This window comes from Myotis yumanensis, unplaced genomic scaffold (assembly GCF_028538775.1).
Source record: "Myotis yumanensis isolate MYYU_CA2020_CCGP unplaced genomic scaffold, mMyoYum1.0.hap1 SCAF_13, whole genome shotgun sequence".
NCBI classification, from domain to species: domain Eukaryota; kingdom Metazoa; phylum Chordata; class Mammalia; order Chiroptera; family Vespertilionidae; genus Myotis; species Myotis yumanensis.
Window position 1 is genome coordinate 54,926,428 of NW_027223764.1, and position 19,730 is coordinate 54,946,157.

Sequence of the window (19,730 nt, forward strand, 5' to 3'; positions counted from 1 at the left end):
GTAAAGTAGGTACAGCACAAGAATAGGGTGAGGATTTAGTGTGACCTTGCAAATCTGTACACTAGTACCAGACACAGCAAACAATAATATAAATATTAACGGCTATTTTTAGTTGGTTCAGCACAGAACCTGTAGTTGAGAAAATGATACCCTCAGGAATGAGTCATTTGTTCTAAAATTGGTAATGTGATGATGGGTGAAGTACTAGTATTTTGATCCAGGAAGTTACCCAGTGCCTTGTTTGCTGTTCCCTCAGAAAGCTGCCACTCTGTGCATGTTTCCTGTCCTGAGAGGTCAGGTAGGAGGAGCTCTGGGGGCATCACGCAGCCTCACGGGGTGGAGGTGAGCACCGGAAGCCAGGCCGGGGCAGGAAGAGAGCTCATCCATGGTAGAATGTTCGTAGCTTTCTGCTAAGGATGGGAACTCTGGCACCTTCGGGGTTTCTATCCCCCATGCTCATCTGGTCTGTGTTTTTATTTTGACTTCCACTGGTAGCTTTTGAGGACAGCTGAGCATCTTCTTTCCTCCCAAGAACTGAACCAGGCAAACTAGCCAAAATCAGCAGCTGTTGGTTTGCTTAATAGGGAAAATATTTCCCAGAGCTGCCAAGGATACATGATAGAAGGGATTGAGGAAGCTCGAGGTTGCTTTCCCAAGATATAAAGCAAATCTTAGCACACAAAAAAATCTTCCGATGGCTTACTTCCTCCCTCCAGGTCCACAGGGGAGCCCCTGTCTTGTTTCTCAGAGGCACTGCCCAGCTTCTGTGGTGGCCTGAGTGGGTCTGTAAGCACATTGGCAGTTGCTTCCGCTCATCTCTGCTCTTTCTACATCTCCCCAAAGTTCCTGGGAGCCGGATCCCTCAGATGCCCTGGCAGCAGGAGAAACCCTGCACCCGCCCGGAATAAGGCCCCTTCCCAGGCTCGCCATCATTCCTGCCTCTCAGGCCTATAGCCAGCCTGTGAGTGCTGACTGGGTGCTGGCCTGTAGGCAGTGGACAGGGGGCACCATGATGAGAAGACATGAGCTTGGATGTCAATTAATGCTGCCTGCCAGCAGCCCACTCATCAGTCAGTCCTGGCAGGTGAGAACCTGGAGCATCTCAGTCCTCAATCCCACATCTCTTCTCTCTGCCCTCTTCTTCGTGCCCCGCCTGCAGGGTTTAGTTGAGCCAAATTGCCACAAGCCGCCTGGACTTCCCCCTCCAGCTGCTGAGCGGGCTATGGCTGTTGGGTGGGAGCGGGCTTCTGTCTTTCCGGTGCTGAAGGAAAGGAAGAGTCCAGCTGAGACCTACTCCTCTTAAGTGCTTCCAGCTCAGCCAGTCAGAAGAGCAGATCTGCAAACTGGGGTGAAGACGGGTCAGAAGGGAAGAGACAGCCTCCATAAACATCAACAAAACTCCCAGGAGCTGGGGCTGAGCTGGAGCCTCGCCACTCCTAGACCAGCTTTTACCCGAGACTAGCCTTGCAGCAAGGAGAGCAAGAACAAGACCCTGAATCGGGGATGAGGAAGGGGCATCGGGGCTGAACCTCACACCAGATGGGCCGGCCTGAGTCATGACTGCCCAGCTGGCGTCTGCTTGCTGCAGCCTTTCCCAGTCCTGTGCTGTGTGGCCTCTCTCCCTGCGACACCCTCAGCCGAATGCCCAGGATTAGGCCTCGTCCAGCTCTTCCCCTCTTAGGGAAGGTCTTTGCCTGAGGCTGGCCAAGGGTTCGCATGGTGCCAATAACTACTCTGAATGGCAACTGTAAACTTTCTCTTTGCTCCTTTCACCCAGGCATCCCCCGCCTGCCCACACCTGGACAGTTTTGACAGTTTCTCAAAATGGACCTGAGTGTCCACTTGATATCAGAAAGCATAGCGCATGGGAGAGAGCTTTAGAGTCAGCTTTTTGTCAAGTCCTGGCTCTACTACTCTCTATGTGACCTCAGCAGGTCACATTATCTCTCAGAGCTCCGCCTTCCTCAGCAGTGAATGGCAGAGTGGAAACCCTGGTGGCTTCCCTGGAGAAGGAGCTCCCTGCTGGCTGTTCCCTTGTCCCTCCCAGCCCTTCTTTGACAGGTTGAAGGACAAGGTGCCCACCTCCACTCACTGGCATTTTCCTGAACCCTGTTCAGGCCTGGCCTCCTGCTCCGTCTGCTCTCAGCAAACCACCTGCAGTGTTGGGACAGCGCCCCGCATCTGAGGTGCCAGCCTGCCCCCAGCTCCGTGGGATCCCATCGGTCCAGCCTCCTTGTACCACCTTTACTATCGTGTCTGCCCAACACTGGGCAGGGGTAGGAGGGGGCGGGGGAAGGGGGTTTGAGCTTGGCTGTGGGCTCCCGGCCAGGGGGACCAGGCCACACAGCCTGCTTCAGGAGTGCCTGCCTGCGTGTTCACACCCAGCGGCTTGCCGGGCTGAGGAGAGTTAAGAGACATGCCATAAAGTCAACAGCCCTGGCCTGGGAGTCAAGAGAACCTCAGCTTCACACTCCACCTTTACACAAGTTACCCAGATATTTCAGCGTGAAAACATCCTCAAAACTGCTCCTGCCCTTGTGTCGTCGACCTCAGAGAATGGCCCAGCTTCCACTCGGTGCCAAGGCCAGAAGCCTGGCTTCATCTTTCACTACTGCCTCCCCTCAGCCTCTGCACCCAGCCCGTCTCCACAGGCTGCCAGTCCTGCTTCCCCAGATCTCGGGTTTCTTCCTGACTCTCCACATCCGCTAGTCACCTTGGTTCCGGCCAACATCATCTCTCGTCGTCTTTTTAAAACACAAATCTGATCATCACACTCCTGCTCAAAAAATCTTTCCACGTTTCTCCATCGCTCTAAGGTCAACAATAAGCCCTTAAGATGACTTCTAAGGCTTTGCACCATCTGACCACTGCCCCCCTCTGCAGCCCCATGCACACCTCTCCCACTTCACATCTCCTGTCTGGACTCTGGAAGGCGTTGTAATTCCGTGATCAGAACAGGTCTCCTGTGCCACGGGGCTTTCACCAATGCCATTGCCTCTGGCGGTACAGTCTCATGCCAGCAACGTCCTCCTCCCAACCTGCATACCTCCTGCTCATCGCAGGGCCTCACCTCCAATTCCCAACTGAGCCTCCTCTTCCCAACTGAGTGTAGGTGTCTGCCCTCCCAAATGTGTGCCCTTCATCTCCTCTGAACAGGAATTGCCGTCCTGCATGGGAACGGCTACTTTTCTTGTCTGTGTTCAATGCCAGGTCGAGAGAGCTCGGTTGGCAGCGACGCTCTCTGCCTTCCAGTGTGGCATCCCTCAGTCCGAGCAGGGCACGGCACAGGGCACGCAGACACTCAGTGCTTCTCGATGCACACACTCTCCATCTCTAGAACTGAATTCACCAAACCTGTAGGTAAGGCTAGTCCAGGTTAAAAAGACTAAGGAAGAGGACAACAAAAGTCAACATGCGGATGCGGTTTGGAACCTGGACCAGAAGAAGAACATTTGTGGGATGATTGGTGAAGTCTGCATGAGGCCTATGGATGAGGCAAGGGTCGCATTAAGTTCATTTCCTGGTTTTGATCATTGCACTTGTGTTACACTAACATCTGGGAAGTGTGAGCAAAAGGTATACAAAAATTCTCTGTACTACTTTTGTGCCCTTTTTAAGTATAAAATCATATTAAAACATATTTTTAATGTAAGCAAATTAAAGTGTAGATGAACTGGAAAGAATGAGCATAACTGCAGGATTCCTTAGGAACTTGACTTTCTTAGCAAATTCAACACCAGGTTCCCTCTCTGGCTTTCCCCTTTCCTGTCACCAGAGAAACCTGTGTTGAGGCAGGGGAAGGATTCTCATTCCCAGGGTTCGCACAGAAAGGCTGTAGGTACTTCTGGCATCATGGTGTGAAGGTCAGTGCCATCCAACTAGCCTCCAGTTTATTGCTGAGTTTCCCATCCGTAAAGGTGGACAAGTGCCAGCTCAAGCCCATGGGTCCAAGTGTCCTTCCACCTGACAAGAGCAGGGAAAACGACTGTGAATAAACACTGGAGCCACTTCCTATAGAGGCAGCTGAGCTTTTAACCTTCTGAGGACGGAGCTTAAAGCATTCGTGGGAATGGGTTTCACAAACAGGGAAGAACCCCAGCAGAGAGAAGGCCCCACACAGCATGTCTGCAGCTCGCCCCGACCCAGAGCTCCAGCCCCTGCCTTTCATCCTCCAGCCAATGTGAGTCCCCCTTGCCTGGTCCTCAGGGCGCAGATGGGACTGAGACAGGGTCTGGAGCCTTCCCTTCAGATGTTAGCAGTGCGGGAGGGGCTGCAGGTGACACTCCAAGCCTGGTCCATCAGCTCCAGACTTCAAGCTAAACAAACATCCCTGCAGGCTCTGCTGAGGCCACCCTTGGAGAGCACAGCACGACCTGCCTCTCCCCCAGGCCTCGGGAGCCACAGGACAGACACCATCAGCTCCTGCTCCTACAAAGGTAGAACCACTCGTGCTCAGAGGCTAGAGACCCGGACAGTCTCACCCAGGCTGCTGAGAAGGGAGCCAACCTTGGCTCGGGCATTAGGGTGACATGCTGACTTCTTTCTCACGCAGCTCCCTGAGCTGTTAAACAGAAGGAAATGAAATCTGCCTCTGGCAACTTCCACCTACAGATCAAAGTCCTACCCTAGGGTGACTACACAGAATGGTTTGTTTTCTCTACCACATTGTAGCTCTTTAAACATCTGGAGACAGCCCCCTCCCCCACCACGTCTTCCTTCTTGTCAATTAGACAGCTATTTGGGATTGGACAGTTCTTTTCCTCCTCCCCACATAGCATGGTTTCTAGGTCCCTCAAGATGTTAATCGCTCCCCAATATTCATTTTCAAGGTTCTTTCTATGATGCAACAGAGTTAAAATATGACACTCCAGACAAAGCAGGCGGCACAGAAGCCAGCAACACTGCCTTCCCTGATGGCCACTCCACTTGTCCAGTATGCAGGCCAAGCCGGCCCTTTCAGCGATGTGTGATGATGTTGGCACCCACTGAGCAAGACCTCCAAAGTCCAGCACATTTACTCTCTGAAACCCAGTTAAATTCTGTGGGAAAATATTTTATGTTAATCACCTTTGACTTTGTCTCTGCAGTAGCACAAAGTTAACCCCGACCCCTGGGCCTCCGGGGGCACTGGAAGACCCTTCTAAAGAAGAGTGGGTCCAGGCGCACTGCCTGAGATGGGCGGGGGGCCGGGCAGAGGGGGCGGGGACACACAAGACGCCCAGCCTCAGCCTGCACAGCTCACCAGACAAGGCCTTGCCTGTTCCCATGAAATGGAACAGAGGGCACCCCAAAGCACTGGAACATGGAGAGGCGGTGATGGGAAGCCAGGATGCTCCAGAGAGGATGGGAGGGGTGGGAGGGATGCTGGAGGTGAGGGGCAGCCCTGGTTGTGTAGGCGCTCAGAAGACCAATGGGGCCAGCAGGACTGTGAGCCTGGGGGAGGGGCCTTGGTGGCTCAAGCTGCCTTCCCCACCTCCACACACATCAGCTAAGACACAGGCTTCACTGCAGCCCGGCCACTCCAGAGGAAAGGACAGTAGGAGATGGACTGTGCACTCACAGAGGCTCTGATTTTACTGTTCCTGAGAGAAATGCCAGCCCTTTTCATCCTGATCATTTCCCGGCTCTCAGGGCATCAACCACTACAGGGGAAGACAGTAGCATCTTCTTTGCTTGGAAGCCACAGTCTGCAGGAAGAAACTCCATCCAGCAAGGCGGCGCCAGGAAACCACTTCCTGCAAAAGCAAAGGGCGCGGGCGGTACCTAGATGCCTGACAAACATCGCAGCTGAAACTGTTTCTGCCCCAGTGACCTGTCAGGAAAAGGGCAATGTGTTGGGTTTTCTTTCATCACATAAGGAAGTCAATAAAGTGGAGCACTAGCATTTTACTAGGAAAACCATCAGCAGCAAGTGAATCCTCATGTAGAATTCCCCAGATTACAAAGTGTCGGGCAGATGCGCCCGGCCCGCTGTGGCCAGGTGGTTCCATAGTGAAACCATCCACGGAGCAGACTGTGGCTGGTCTGAGCTCCTTCAAGGCTGCCTCGGGGAGGTTTTGTGCACTGCCTGGCCCCGGCCTGGGCCAGACCCCGCGTGCGCAGGCCGCGTCTCCTTCCTGTTGGCCCAAAGGCAAGGTATTTGCAGCTGTTTTACCTCGCATCTGATTGAAGTGGCGATTTGCTATTTCACTCAAGTTGTTCATTTTCTCTCCTTTTCCTTTTAGGTTTTGTTGTTGTTTTCAATAGTGTTCAAAGCATCTTTAAACCATAAATCTCAGTGCCTTGGGATTCATTAGTCTTAAATTAACAGGAAAATTCACATTATACTTAATATAAAACAGATATATGTTCATTAAAAGGGGCAGCCTTGATAAAAGGTAGAATTTTCAAATCAAACCATTGTGAGAGGAAAAAAATAGCCAAAATTTATGGAATGTTGCAAAACTTGAGAAAAGAGGAGAACAATAACTGGAGGGTTGATTTGTGCCAAGGACTATTGGAAATATTTTCTAAATATTCACGGTTTTTCAGAATTCTGTGAGCTATGACTCTTGAGGAAGAGAAACCTCAGGTGCAAGAAGAACTGGCAGCCTGCCTGTGGTGGCTCTGCTCAAAGCTTTAAGAACTGGAATTTGAACCCGGAGCCCACACCCTTAACTCCTGTACTCTACTGCTTCTTTCTGGATACAGTCTAATAAACCTAAGTCATAAAATTAGGTTGCATAAATAAGACCAGCATATCACTGATTACAATGTCTGTTCCAGGGTTAAAATCCCCTTTTGAAAGACAAAGAATCTCAAATTGAGCCAAATCAAATATATTATTACTTAATACAAAATGTCCCAGGCACCCGCACACACACACAAGATTAAAACTAAGATAGACAAGGCTTTGCAAGTGGCTGCAGAGCCTGTGTGCCTGCTTGCTCCTACATCTGGGGAGCTCAGACAGTTGCTCCAGTCCCTGGCTCATTTCCCTCTCCTCTCCCCCACCTCCCTGCCCCCCCACCCCGCTTTCAGGTCTCTCTTCAAAAGGAAATTTTCCAACCAGTGGATGAGAGAAGGTGACTTCTAATGGATCCCAGGGACCACAGGCGAGTGCCACACATTAAAAATTAAACAGGAAGGACATGTTCTCCTTTCTCCTGCGGTTGCTGGGCCTGCCGGGACTCAGTTGCTGGGGGAACTTGCACAGCGCTGCCTGGGCAAGGCCGCACTGACACTCTACTCTTTTGTTCCTCACCCCCGGTCTTGGGCTGATTAGGTAGCTTGGTCATCCCAGTCTGCAGAACCAAGTTTTCTCCAACTCAGGGAGAAGGGAAAGGAAGTTCCGCTTTCCCCTCCAGCATAGACGAGGCCTGCAGAATGAAGCCATGACTTTGCTATTTGGGGTGCGCACTGGCTCTATTTGCAGCTGATGGGGACCCAGAGAAGATGTGCAAGTATCTGCCTCACTCTGACTGTCAAAAGCAGAGTGGAATTTTAACAAACGTACTTAAGAAGTGAAGAGAATAAGAACACAAGAGACCAAGGATTTAGATAATAAAGTTAACGATTGATTGTATAACTTAAGATATAACATGTAGGTAGATGAAGACATGGAGATTCTGTTTCTACAAAAAATGCTGGAAATCCATCTTAGTGAATTTGAAAGAGTAAAAATTATAGCAAGATCATCTGAAGAATAAATCCAGATACTAAGAATAAAAAGATTATGTCTCTTCACAAAATAAAGTTAACATTTTTAAATATAAAACAACTTCAAAATAATGGTTGTATTAAAAAAGAAATCCAAGCCCTGGCTGGGTGGCTCAGTTTCTCTCTCACATAGATGTTTCTCTCTCTCTTTCCTCTCTCTAAAACTCAATAAAAAATATCCTTGGATGAGGATTTTTTTAAAAGAAAGAATGAAATCCAAGATAAAACTAACACTATTTAAAAATTAATGTAATTGAGAGCATTATTATGTAAAAACCTTTAATATAAGGCCAAAGAAGCTATCTGATGAAATACCTTATATGCATTTTTCTTAATGAATACTGAAAATATTGAAGTAAATATTTTATTTCAGTATATTGGCAAAAGAAAAAAAGAAGAAGAAAAAGCTGAGGAAGAAATCCATAAAAATAATACAAAGTTTAATGGAAGCATCACCTGTGTGGTTCATCTGTGTGGTTCACCTGAGTGGCATCACCTGAGTGGAATCATCTGCGTGGCATCACCTGAGTGGAATCATCTGCGTGGCATCACCTGAGTGGCATCACCTAAGTCAGGCTTTCTCTCCTACTCAGGCTCCAGGTATCCAATGAAAGGGTGCATGTGATGGCCTTTATTATTCTTTTTGCACCTGACATTCTATCATTTGTATAGTTTTAAACTTGCTACACAGCAGTTAAAATAGTCAACACTTATCTTTATGTTTTAGCTGCCTTTGGAGGGATGGGTTTTTACCCTGTTTTAAAAATCTATATATATAAAAGCCTAAGCAACCAAACAACCAAACAACCAGTCAACTGGTTGCTATGATGCACACTGACCACCAGGGGGCAGATGCTCAACACAGGAGCTGCCCCCCTGGTGGTCAGTGCACTCCCATAGCCAACCTCCTGTGGCCAGCCAACCTCCTGTGGTCCTTTCTCCTGGCCAGCCGCCCTCCCTGCAGCCCCCCTGATCAGCCCCAATCACTGGCCAGGCGAAGGGACCCTACCTATGCACAAATTCATGCACTGAGCCTTTAGTAATTCATATAAAAGTAAAACTTTGAATTTTTCCCTTCTAATGAGCAAAATTTGGCCAATTTGCCCTTTCCCCCGAGGACCTGGTCTCCTGGAGGCGCATGCCTGGTCCTGGTCCACTCTGTCTCTGTCCTCCCTTCTGCTGTCAGGGAAGGAGACCAGATGTTCTCCTTGAACTCAGCACCTGCTTCCTCCAGAGGGGCAGGCAGGAGGGGTGTGTTAGTGGCTCAGCTGGTGGGTGCTGTCACTGACTGTGCCTGGGGGAGGGGGTTTCAGGCATGCAAAAGTTAAGGAGTTTCGGGATCTGCCTCCTCCTCTCTGGCCACTCTGCCGAGGGGCACAGTCTAAGAACCCCTATAGTATATTCTCACAAAGGTGAGACCTATTCTGCCTCCACACACACACAGCTCTCCCCACTGTCCCAACACAAGAACTGCCTGAGTGAAGCTCATTTAGAGAGAGCGCTTATTGGGGAGAGCTAGGCAAAGCTGAGGAGCTGCTCCCCAGGTAGTGAGTGTAGCACCCTTGGGACTGGGTGCACCCAGCACTGTGCTGCCCAAGGCCGGGTCTGGGTGCTGCCCAAGGCCAGGACTGGGTGCACCATCCGAAGAGCACTCTGTGTGATGCATGAGTTAGGTGGGCCTTTGGCTCAGAGAGGACTCATTATTCTATTGTCTTCAGTTACATAATCTCTTTGGTAAAGTACTCATTTTGTTTGTTGATTTGTTTTCTGAGCTCAATAAATTGCCTGTCTCTATTTTCTTGCATCTCGTTGACTTTTTTCAAAACTGCTATCTGAATTCTCTGTCATTTAAATCACATATGTCATTAATTTTGTTTTCTAAAGATTTTTCATTTTCTTTCTGAGCTGCCTTGTTACATTGCTTATTCATGGTATTTGCTGGAGTCCTTCTCTGTCTAGGCATCTATGTATGAGTGGCACTTCTCTAGTACATTGATACGAAGAAGTCTCTATTATTTTCCAATAGGTGGCCCTGAATCACAAGTTTTTTAGCTGTCTTGCACTTCTCTGGCTTTTCAGATTTCCACGGGGTGCTGGAAAATGGGAAGTGGGTACCTCCCCTGTGATCTGGTCACCCCAGTCCCAGGGGAATGCAGTGGGCGATGGGGCTCCACCTGTGTAAAATCCCAGTGCTGTCCCTCCACGGCCAGATGCTCCATCAGTGTAGCTGTGATGCATGAGGGTGGAGTGGGCTGGGGTAACCTGGCCACTTTCTAAGTTGCTTTGCCTTCCTGGTAATGGCAACCTTGGACCTCCGCAGAGTCCCCCTTACACCCCTCTCCTGGGACCAGTCACAGAGTCCACCCTTTGCAAAGGGAAAAAATGATGTTGTAGTGCCAGTTCCTGGGTTTGCAGATAATGTGCTCCACAGCCCCACACCAAGGGCAAAGGGAGACAAGCTCTAGCAGGTTAAGGGGTGGCCAGGCTTTGTGGCTTTGTTTCTCTGTCTGGAATGCCAACTGCCAGACAACCGTGGCCACACTTCTGTGCTGTGTCCCCATCCAGATCACTGGGCTCAGCCGCAGCTCGCAGCACCCACTGCTGCAGGAATGCCCACCAAACTGCTGTGCTCCTCCCGGCTGAAGGGAGTTCCAGCCACAGCCTAATGCCTCCCCTCTCCAGCCTGATCCCCGCCATGCACTCCCAGCTGTGGGACCGCATCCATGGCGTGGCTTAGCGTTTCTCCTTTCTGGCCTCCCCAGTTTGCTCCCACTTGCCCACCTCAGTGGTTTCAAGCTCGGGTCTCTCAGGTGTATTTGTGTGTTTAGCAGGGAACCCATTGTTGAATTATTGCTGTTCATATTGGTGAAACTTCCAAAGGGTGTGAGAGGGGGACCCAGCAGATCTCTCACTCTGCCATTCTTCTTCATTCTAAAGTATATTTTTAAGCCACTAAATTTGGGGTGATTTGTTATATAGCAATAGATAACTAACACATTAATAACTGACTTAATCTTTGCAAAAAAAATAAGGAGTATACTATTATCTTTATTTAATAAATGAGGAAATAAAGGCAAAAAGCCAGTGTACATTTGGCAGAGCTATATGATTTTGAGTCCATATGGTTTGTGTTTCACTGCACTGCCCAACACAGTAGTCATTTTTTTAAATGAAAAATTGAATGTCTCAGTTGCACTAGGTAATTTAAAGAGCTCGGCGTGGCAAAAGGTTGCCATGTTGGAAAGATTGACTATTGAGCATTTCTACCATTGCAGAAAGTTTGATTAGCAGTGCTGGCATGGAACTTGTGCTATCGATCACTAAATAATCTGCCAGCTAGAAATAAATTCGATATCCTTGCTGGAATTCACTGGGAGGTTTACCACCTTGTTAGCTGGTCCTGGAGTATAAGGGATTGGGTGGTACTGACAAAGGACTCCGGGCTTTCAAAAATCCATTCCCTACTTTGGATTTACAGGGTAGGAAAAGATCCAAGCCTCATGGAGACCCTGTATCTCCTTCCATTCTTCCTCAGCTTCCCCTGTTCAGTATATGAAAGGTCAGTATTCCCAGGCACCTCCCTTGGCCTGGATTCCTATTCGCTCAGGCCCATTCCTGCTTGGCTTTCTGTCCACTGATTATCAACCCCCGACACAGAGCAGCCCCTCAGCACAGGGTGAGTGCTGTGCCACAAAGACACGGAAAATCAGACACAGCCTCTTCCTTCGTGGACCTCACATCCCATGGGGAGGTTACTGCACGGTGGTGCTGGCCTTGTAATAGAAGAGTCCCTGAGGAGTCATGAAACTACAGAGAATGGAACAGGAAACATCTTCCTGGAGGTGTTTGGGAAGGAAACATGAAGACGTGGCACTTAAACTGCTCTATACAGGCAAACAGGTCCTGGCGACAGTGAGGAAAGACGAGGGCATTTCAGACACAGAGAGCATGGTCTGCTCCAGGAACAATGAAGTCTGAGGACCACAATAGTGAGGTAGGAAAGGAGGCTGAGGCCAGGCTATGCAGGGCCTCACATGCCTGCTAAGAAATGTGAACTTTGTGTAGAAAATAGGATGTGTGGCCTTTGCATTTGCATTTATATTTGGGGTGCTGCTTCCCAGGTCTGAAGCCAGCCGGTAATCAATGCCCACTGGAGGGTGATTGGGGTGACCAGTGCCATTTGGGATGTTGTTCCGCCACCTCCCCACTATCTCTCCACTAGGCTAAGATGGGTGGTAAATAGAATGTCAGAATATGTCAAAGCCTGATAGCCCTGATGTAGGGGGGGCTCTGATCAGCCTATAAAAGGGCTCTAGGCCAATTCATTGAAAGTCATTTACCAAAACCAATTCACAATGTCCGTCATATGACTATTTTGAATATGGTGAGGTAGGCTATTGCAACCGCTTTGCCAACAGAAGCAGAGACAGTGGACAAATAGATCCACAGTGAACTGCATTAAAGAAAGCCCATCCATTCATATATCAGTGGTTTATGCAGATGCACAGTAACTAAATTTTGGCATAAAAGCCTCAATAAATGCTTTTCAGGGGAAATGTCATTCTGTGATTTGGAACTTGGTCACTCTATTGTCATTGAACCAGCCCTTGGCATATTGATTTTTAGTGACTTTACCTGGTTTCCAGGAAAAATCACTAAACACCTTTGGCTTCCAGAGCATTCGCTCTGGCCAATTACCAGGTGTAAGAAATTCAAAAGGAAACTGAACTTAGCTCTCGACATCTCAACTCCTCCGAACAGATGTCATTTTCCACCGTTTGTTATAATCCCTTTTCTGTCTCCACTAAAATGTTCTTCCTTCAGGTTTCTTTTTTATTCTTTTGCTCTCACCCTCACTCTCCTGCTCACTCTTGCTCTTTCTTCCTATAAACAATGATATAAATTACCACTTAACTTGAGCAGCTTAGCATATTCCTGGTGTTTATGGAGACAGCATGCTCCATAATGAATTGGCTTTGTGGAAAAGTGCAGTCCTGTAATGGGAAGCACTTGGATGGAGACCCATGCTCTATCAGAAAATCATAAGCATTTCTGCTCTGGTTAAGTTCAGTTTAATGCAAATTTTAAAAAATGTGTTTCCTGTTCCTTATTCTAAATTGGTTGGACCATTTGTCTAATTTAAACACTTCATAAATTACATACATCTTCCAAAGATAGGGATGAGGTTGAGGTATCTGATGTATGCTTTTTCATATGGCTTGAATCCATCACTGTCTTCCACAAAGTCTCATAGCTTTCTCCTGAGTGGATGGAGGCCCCATAACTCTCTGATCTACTCCATTTTCTCTGACACCCCTTAGGAGCCTTGGTCAATTTGTCTGAAGAATTATGGCTGACTTTCAGAAGCATGGACTGAAGTTTAAACCAGCACTGTACCTCACACTATCCTGTGTTTTGTTAACACAACTATCAGATTCTCTTCAGTTTCTCTTCCCACTTTCTCCATCATTATAAGAGACTTGACAAGGAAAACAATCAAGGAAGGTAGATTGGGTATGGATGTTTGTAGCAATGAATTATTCACCATGATTAGCTGATTTAGCACAACTGAATTTTAGAAAACAAAACTCCTGTTTCAATCATGCAGTTTCTCTGGTATATGAGCCTTCGAGAAGGGTAAAAACCTCTCTTTGGGATTTAGCATCTCCAATTGGAAGGTTTCCTTGACTTCTCAAATATTATTAGGAATGGTAGTTATCAATTAGACTCCATTTTATCATAAATCATTGAGACTTCATTTTATTTTAATTTTTATTTTCAAAAGCTAATCTTTGTTTTCATGCCCATCCATTAAATCTCATATTAAAAGAATATGTGAACTGGAAGGAAAATAAGATCTCAATGAATTCAAGTCTCTCATTTTATAGATAGGTTAAAAATAGGCAAGAGATAACAAAACTAAAATGGAAATAGAATTAAGATTCTTGACTATTGGTTCATTTTCTAGGTGTTAGAAGATAGAACAAAATCAGGAATGAGACAGCCTATGACCACTGCTACCACGTGGCATTGCACACAGGTTTCAGTAATGCTAGCAGTCACAAAAAGTAAAGCTTCAATTTCTCTTAAAATGAGAGAAAACTTTATATTTTCAGATTGAAAGGCTCATAGACCTAGAATACCAATAAAAATAACTAAATATTAAAACTATAATAGAACTCAGTGAAGTGGGTGAGGAATAATAATATCATAAAGAAATAAATACCTTTAAAAATGATTATAGGAAAAGTTCTTTTAAAAATTCACAAGGCCAAGAGATTTCTAAAAATTCCTAATAAGAAATGTACATTGCTCATAGAAATAAACAATCAGACATTGTTAAGGATGTGATAGACTGGATCAATGGAATGCAGAACATGTTTCTGGATGAGAACCCTTCATGGTATAAAATCACCAATTCTACCAAATCAATTAGTAGATGCAACACACTCATCAAGGTTTTCACAAGCTGTTTTATGAAACTTGGCAAGCTTATTCTAAAGCTCTTCTAGAAAGAAAGCATAAGTACAAACAATAATATTTTGAGGTCGAACAGTTATGAAGAGAGACTTGTTATTCAAGCTTCCAAAACATATTTTGAAACAATATTGATGGAGGAATTGTTAATTAACCAATGATGCAGAAGAAGACTAGAAATAAATTGCACTCATATATAATTAATAGTGTATTATAAAAATAGTATATGAAAACTTTGGGAGAAAATGCATTCTGATAAATAAATAAACAAACTGTACAACTTGCAATTCAATATGAAGAAAAAAATAAAGTGAACTCTCTCTTTGACCCCATATGCAAATGTGAATTCTAGCTTCAAAAAAGGGATGAACATAAAACTGTCAATAGGGTCTTCTGGTCAAGAGGGCAGAGTGACCCGGCCAGTGTTGCTCAGTGGTTGAGCATTGACCCATGAACCAAGAGATCGCCGGTTGGACTTCTGGTCAGGGCACATGCCCAAGGTTATGGGCTTGATCCCCACAGGGGGTGTGCAGGAAGCAGCCAATCAATGATGTTTCTCTCTCATTGATGTTTCTACCTCTTTATCCCTCTCCCTTCCTCTTTCTCTAAAAATCAATAAAAACATTATTTTTTTAAAAGAGAGTAGAGTAGGTAAATGCTGTGCTTGCCTTTCATTTATGCCACACACATTTCTTTTTTTTTTTTTAATCTTTATTGTTCAGATTATTACATTTGTTCCTCTTTTTTCCCCCCATAACTCCCCTCCTTCCAGCTCCCACCCCACCCTCCACCCTCACTCCCCACCCACTGAGTTCATCCATAGGTGCATGATTTTTGTCCAGTCACTTCCCGCATCTCCCACACCCCTTTTCCCCCAAGAATAGTCAGTCCATTCCCTTTCTATGTCCCTGATTCATTATAGTCACCAGTTCATTCTGTACATCAGGTTATTTATTCACTTGATTCTTAGATTCATTTGTTGATAGATGCATATTTGTTGTTCATAATTTGTATCTTTACCTTTTTCTTCTTCTTCCTCTTCTTAAAGGATACCTTTCAGCATTTCATATAATACTGGTTTGGCGGTGATGAACTCCTTTAGTTTTTCCTTATCTGTGAAGCTCTTTATCTGACCTTCAATTCTGAATGATAGCTTTGCTGGATAAAGTAATCTTGGTTGTAGGTTCTTGGTATTCAGCACTTTGAATATTTCTTGCCATTCCCTTCTGGCCTGCAAAGTTTCTGTTGAGAAATCAGCTGACAGTCGTATGGGTATTCCCTTGTAGGTAATTGAGCCTCTTTCTCTTGCTGCTTTTAAGATTTTCTCTTTGTCTTTTGCTCTTGGCATTTTAATGATGATGTGTCTTGGTGTGGTCCTCTTTGGATTCCTTTTGTTTGGGGTTCTCTGCGCTTCTTGGACCTGTAAGTCCATTTCTTTCTCCAGGTGGGGGAAGTTTTCTGCCATTATTTCTTGAAATAGGTTTTCAATATCTTGCTGTCTCTCATCTTCTGGCACTCCAATGACTCTGATATTAGTCCGCTTAAAGCTGTCCCAGAGGCTCCTTACACTATCTTCACACTTTCGGATTCTTTTTTCATTTTGCTTTTCCAATTGGGTGTTTTTTGTCGAATCTTTGGTTTGATTCTTGTGCTCCTCTGGTCTGCTATTGGGTATAATATTCTTTATTTCAGTCCGTGTATGCTTACTTTCTAATTTCTTTATCGTAGCATCGAGGGTCTCATTAGTTTTCGTGAGGCTCTGCACAAATTTATGGCAAGCCCTCAAAATTGCGATTCTTAGCTCCATATCCTCCATTTCTGTCATGTTTTTTTGTCTCCGCATCTTTTATGCTTTCTTGGTGCACCCCCTTGTGGTCTCTGTGCGCAGTCTTGTTCTAGCCAAGCCTTAATTGTTGTAGTTAACACTAGAGGGATTTGACCACCAGGCCGACTGGCGGTGGAAATCAGCTGTGGGAAAACTTCAGTCCTCAGGGGAGGCGCTAGTCCAGCCCTTGCCTGAGGCGATCGGCAAATGGCTGTGCGCAGGGTTTGGGCGGGGTGGGCTCAACAGGGCGGGGGGGAGGGAGCAGCTATGGCCGCTCTCAGTCCGTCCCCAGGGGCTCTGCCTCTCTGTCCCAGCAATCGCTGCAAACCTCGGAGGGGCCGTAGTCAGACAGTCCCGCTTCTCCCGTTTGAGTCTGGGTCCCTAGAGACTTGCCCGGATCTGTAGCCCAGAGTCTGAGACTCGCTCCTGATTGAAAATGACAATCGCGCCCTCAGCCGCCAGCCCGCTTTGCGCGCGCACCCTCACCACCGCACCGCCGTACCTTTAAATTTTCCACACTGCGCCTCCGCTGAGCGTCGGAATGCTGTTGTTTTTGCTTCTAGTTGAAGAGACTCTCCTCAGCCAGCCTTCCCGTGGTTCTGGTTGATGTCCGCTCCGACTTTTAGTTGTATTTTTGAAGTGGTTGTCCACGGCGGCAGTCTCCGGTGTTTACCTATGCCGCCATCTTCGATTCTCCCACATTTCTTGTTAGTAATTTTTTTTAGAAAATCTTGTTGGCTAGTGAATTTCTTAAAGAAAAAATGATAACTAAATTGCAAAACAGCAACCATCATTGATAACTGCCTGAAGTTCAGCTGAACAGATGTCCTGTAACTAAGGATATACAGAAGAAGCCATGTTGGTAAAGAGCTTCCCAGATTTAAAAAAAAAAGCTAAAGAAGTTCATCATAACCAACCCAGTATTAAAAAGAAATGTTAATGGGACTTTTTTAATAAAAAGAAAACAGTAAGATAAAATATGAATAATAAAATAACAATAACTATTTACCTATCAATAATTACTTGAAATATAAATGGATGCTGCCTACAAGAGACCCACTTTAGATGGAAAGACACACGAAGTAAAGGGATGGAAAAATATATTTCATGCAAATGGAAACAAAAAACAAAGTTGGGGTAGAAATACTAATACCAGACAAAATAGACTTTAAAACAAAGGCTGCAGTAAAAGACAAGAAGAATCCAGCAATTCTACTTTTAGGTATTTATCTTAAGAAACCCAAAACACTAACTCAAAAGACCTACACATCTGTGTGTTCATTGCAGCATTATTTGCAATAGCCAATTGTTATGGGTTCACTCAGCGAGATAGACCATCGACTCAGAATTTAAATTTAACAGCCTTTATTAAGCTGGCCAGCTGACCACAGTCACAGCACCCTGCCAAAGCAAAGGCTGAACTGCAGCCTACTACAGGGATTACATTTTTATTATTAAATTTTGTGGAGGCCCAGAGAAAATGTGTCTTTCAAATTCTGGGCCCCCCAATATGGAGGAAACTCTCTTTATTTATACTTTTTCCAAAATTTGTCTCCCAAATTTGGAATGAGACTTCCGGGCCTTCTGGGAAAGAAGGCCTGCATGCTGGGAAGGGTCCATGAGACCATATCTCAAGGCCTGGCCTGATGTCAGTACCTTCCTATCTATGTGTTTTAGGAACAGACAGCACAGCATGACCCGTCTGGCCGAAGCGCCAGATATGCAGCCCAGCACACCAATATATAGAAGCAACCTGTGTTCATCAATAGATGAATGGATTTTTTAAAAGTGGTACATATACATTACATATACATATACATATGCAATGAAATATGACTCAGCCATAAAAAGAATAAAATCTTACCATATGTGACAACATGGATGGACCTGGAGGATATTGTGCTGAGTGAAATAAGTCAGATAGAGATAGATAAATCCCATATGATTTCACTTATATGTGAAATCTAAAAAACACAATAAATGAACAAACAAAACAGAAACGAACTTGTAAATACAGAGAACATTTTGATGGTTGCCAGATGGGTCAGGGTTTGGGAGAAGGGTGAAAAGGAGGAAGGGATTAAAAAGTACAAAGTGATGGTTACAAAATAGTCACAGGGATGTACAGCACAGCATAAGGAATTTAATCAATCAAAATGCTAAACTTCTGTTCAAAGGATAATAATACAAAGTACAGTGTGTGAGAGAATATTAGCAAACCACATATCCAACAAAGGACTAATATCTAAAATATATAAAGAAGCCTAACTAGTAAAAGTAAATTAGTGCACAAAAGACACAGAGGCATTTTAACAAAGCAGATATACAGATGGCAAATAAGCACATGAAATGATACTCAAAATTAGCTTTTAGAGAAATGCAAATTAAAGCCACAATGAGTTATCACTACACAACTATCGAAATGGCTACAATTTTTAAAAAGTGACAGCAAATACTGAGATGAATACATAAAAATTGGATCACTCATACATTGCTGGTAGGAATGTGAAATGGCACAGCTAGTCCTGAGGATAATTTGATAATTTCTTTAAAAAACTAAACATGCAGCTACCATATGACCCAGTAATAATTGGCACGAAACCTAGAGCTGAATTAATGAAGGGCTGAAACTTAGAGCAGTGAGAACTTACATGCACATAAAACTTTGTTCATAAATGCTTATAACAGCTTTATCATAAACAGTTAAAAACTGGAAACAACCCATATATAGCAGGTAAATGGTTACATAAGGTAGGGATATCCATGCCATGTAATACCATTCAGCAATGAAAGGCAATAAACTATTGACACATGCAACAACTCGGGTTGATCTCTAGAGAATTATTCTGAGTGGAAAATGCCAATTCTGAAAGAGCACATACGTTATGATTCCATCTACATGACATTTTTAAATGAGAACATTATAGACATGAGAACAGAATAGTGTTTTCTGGGTGGGGCAGGGGAGTGGGGAGTGGGGCAGGGGAATGACTGTGACTATAAAAGAGCAACATGAGGGATCCTCGTGGTGATGGAAATGCTCTGTCTTACCTGTATCAATGCTGATGCCCTGGTTTGTTATTTTACTATCTTTCCACGTTCGGATGTACAATTCTTTTATCCATTGGGGAAAACTCGATAAAGCACACACTGTGCATTACTCCTAACAACTTCATGTGATTCTATAATTATCTCAAACTTAATTTTTTAAAGATAAATTTAATCCTGGAGGCAAACAGAAACGGAAAAAATGAGTCAATTAATAAATAAATACTTTGTTAATTCTTTCCACTACAAATTGTCTTTCACGAACCCCTCAGAGTCTAGCCGAATAGAGACTTCTGGTTCTAGTCAAAGAAGCCACTTATCTTGAAGATGGAATCAGAGTGGAGCGATCACCGTCCAACTCAATAAACTGCACCTTCCATCCCCCCCCACCCTCCCCCCACTTCCTTTGCCAAGGTTTCCTAATTTGCGATCTCAAAAGTTCTATGCCAGTGTCAGGCCTGAAGCAAAGAGGCTATACATTTCACTATGGGTCACTAATGGAATCTAATTAAACTCCATTAAAACTTCATTGGAAACAAGATTATTTGGAAATGTTTGCTGAAAACCTCAATCTACCACAATATTATTGTGAAGATGAAATTGGGAAAGAAACAGTTTCTCAACCGTTCAGTTTCCAAACCTAAACTCAGTAATAGCACCCTTGGCTTTTACTTGTGTCTAA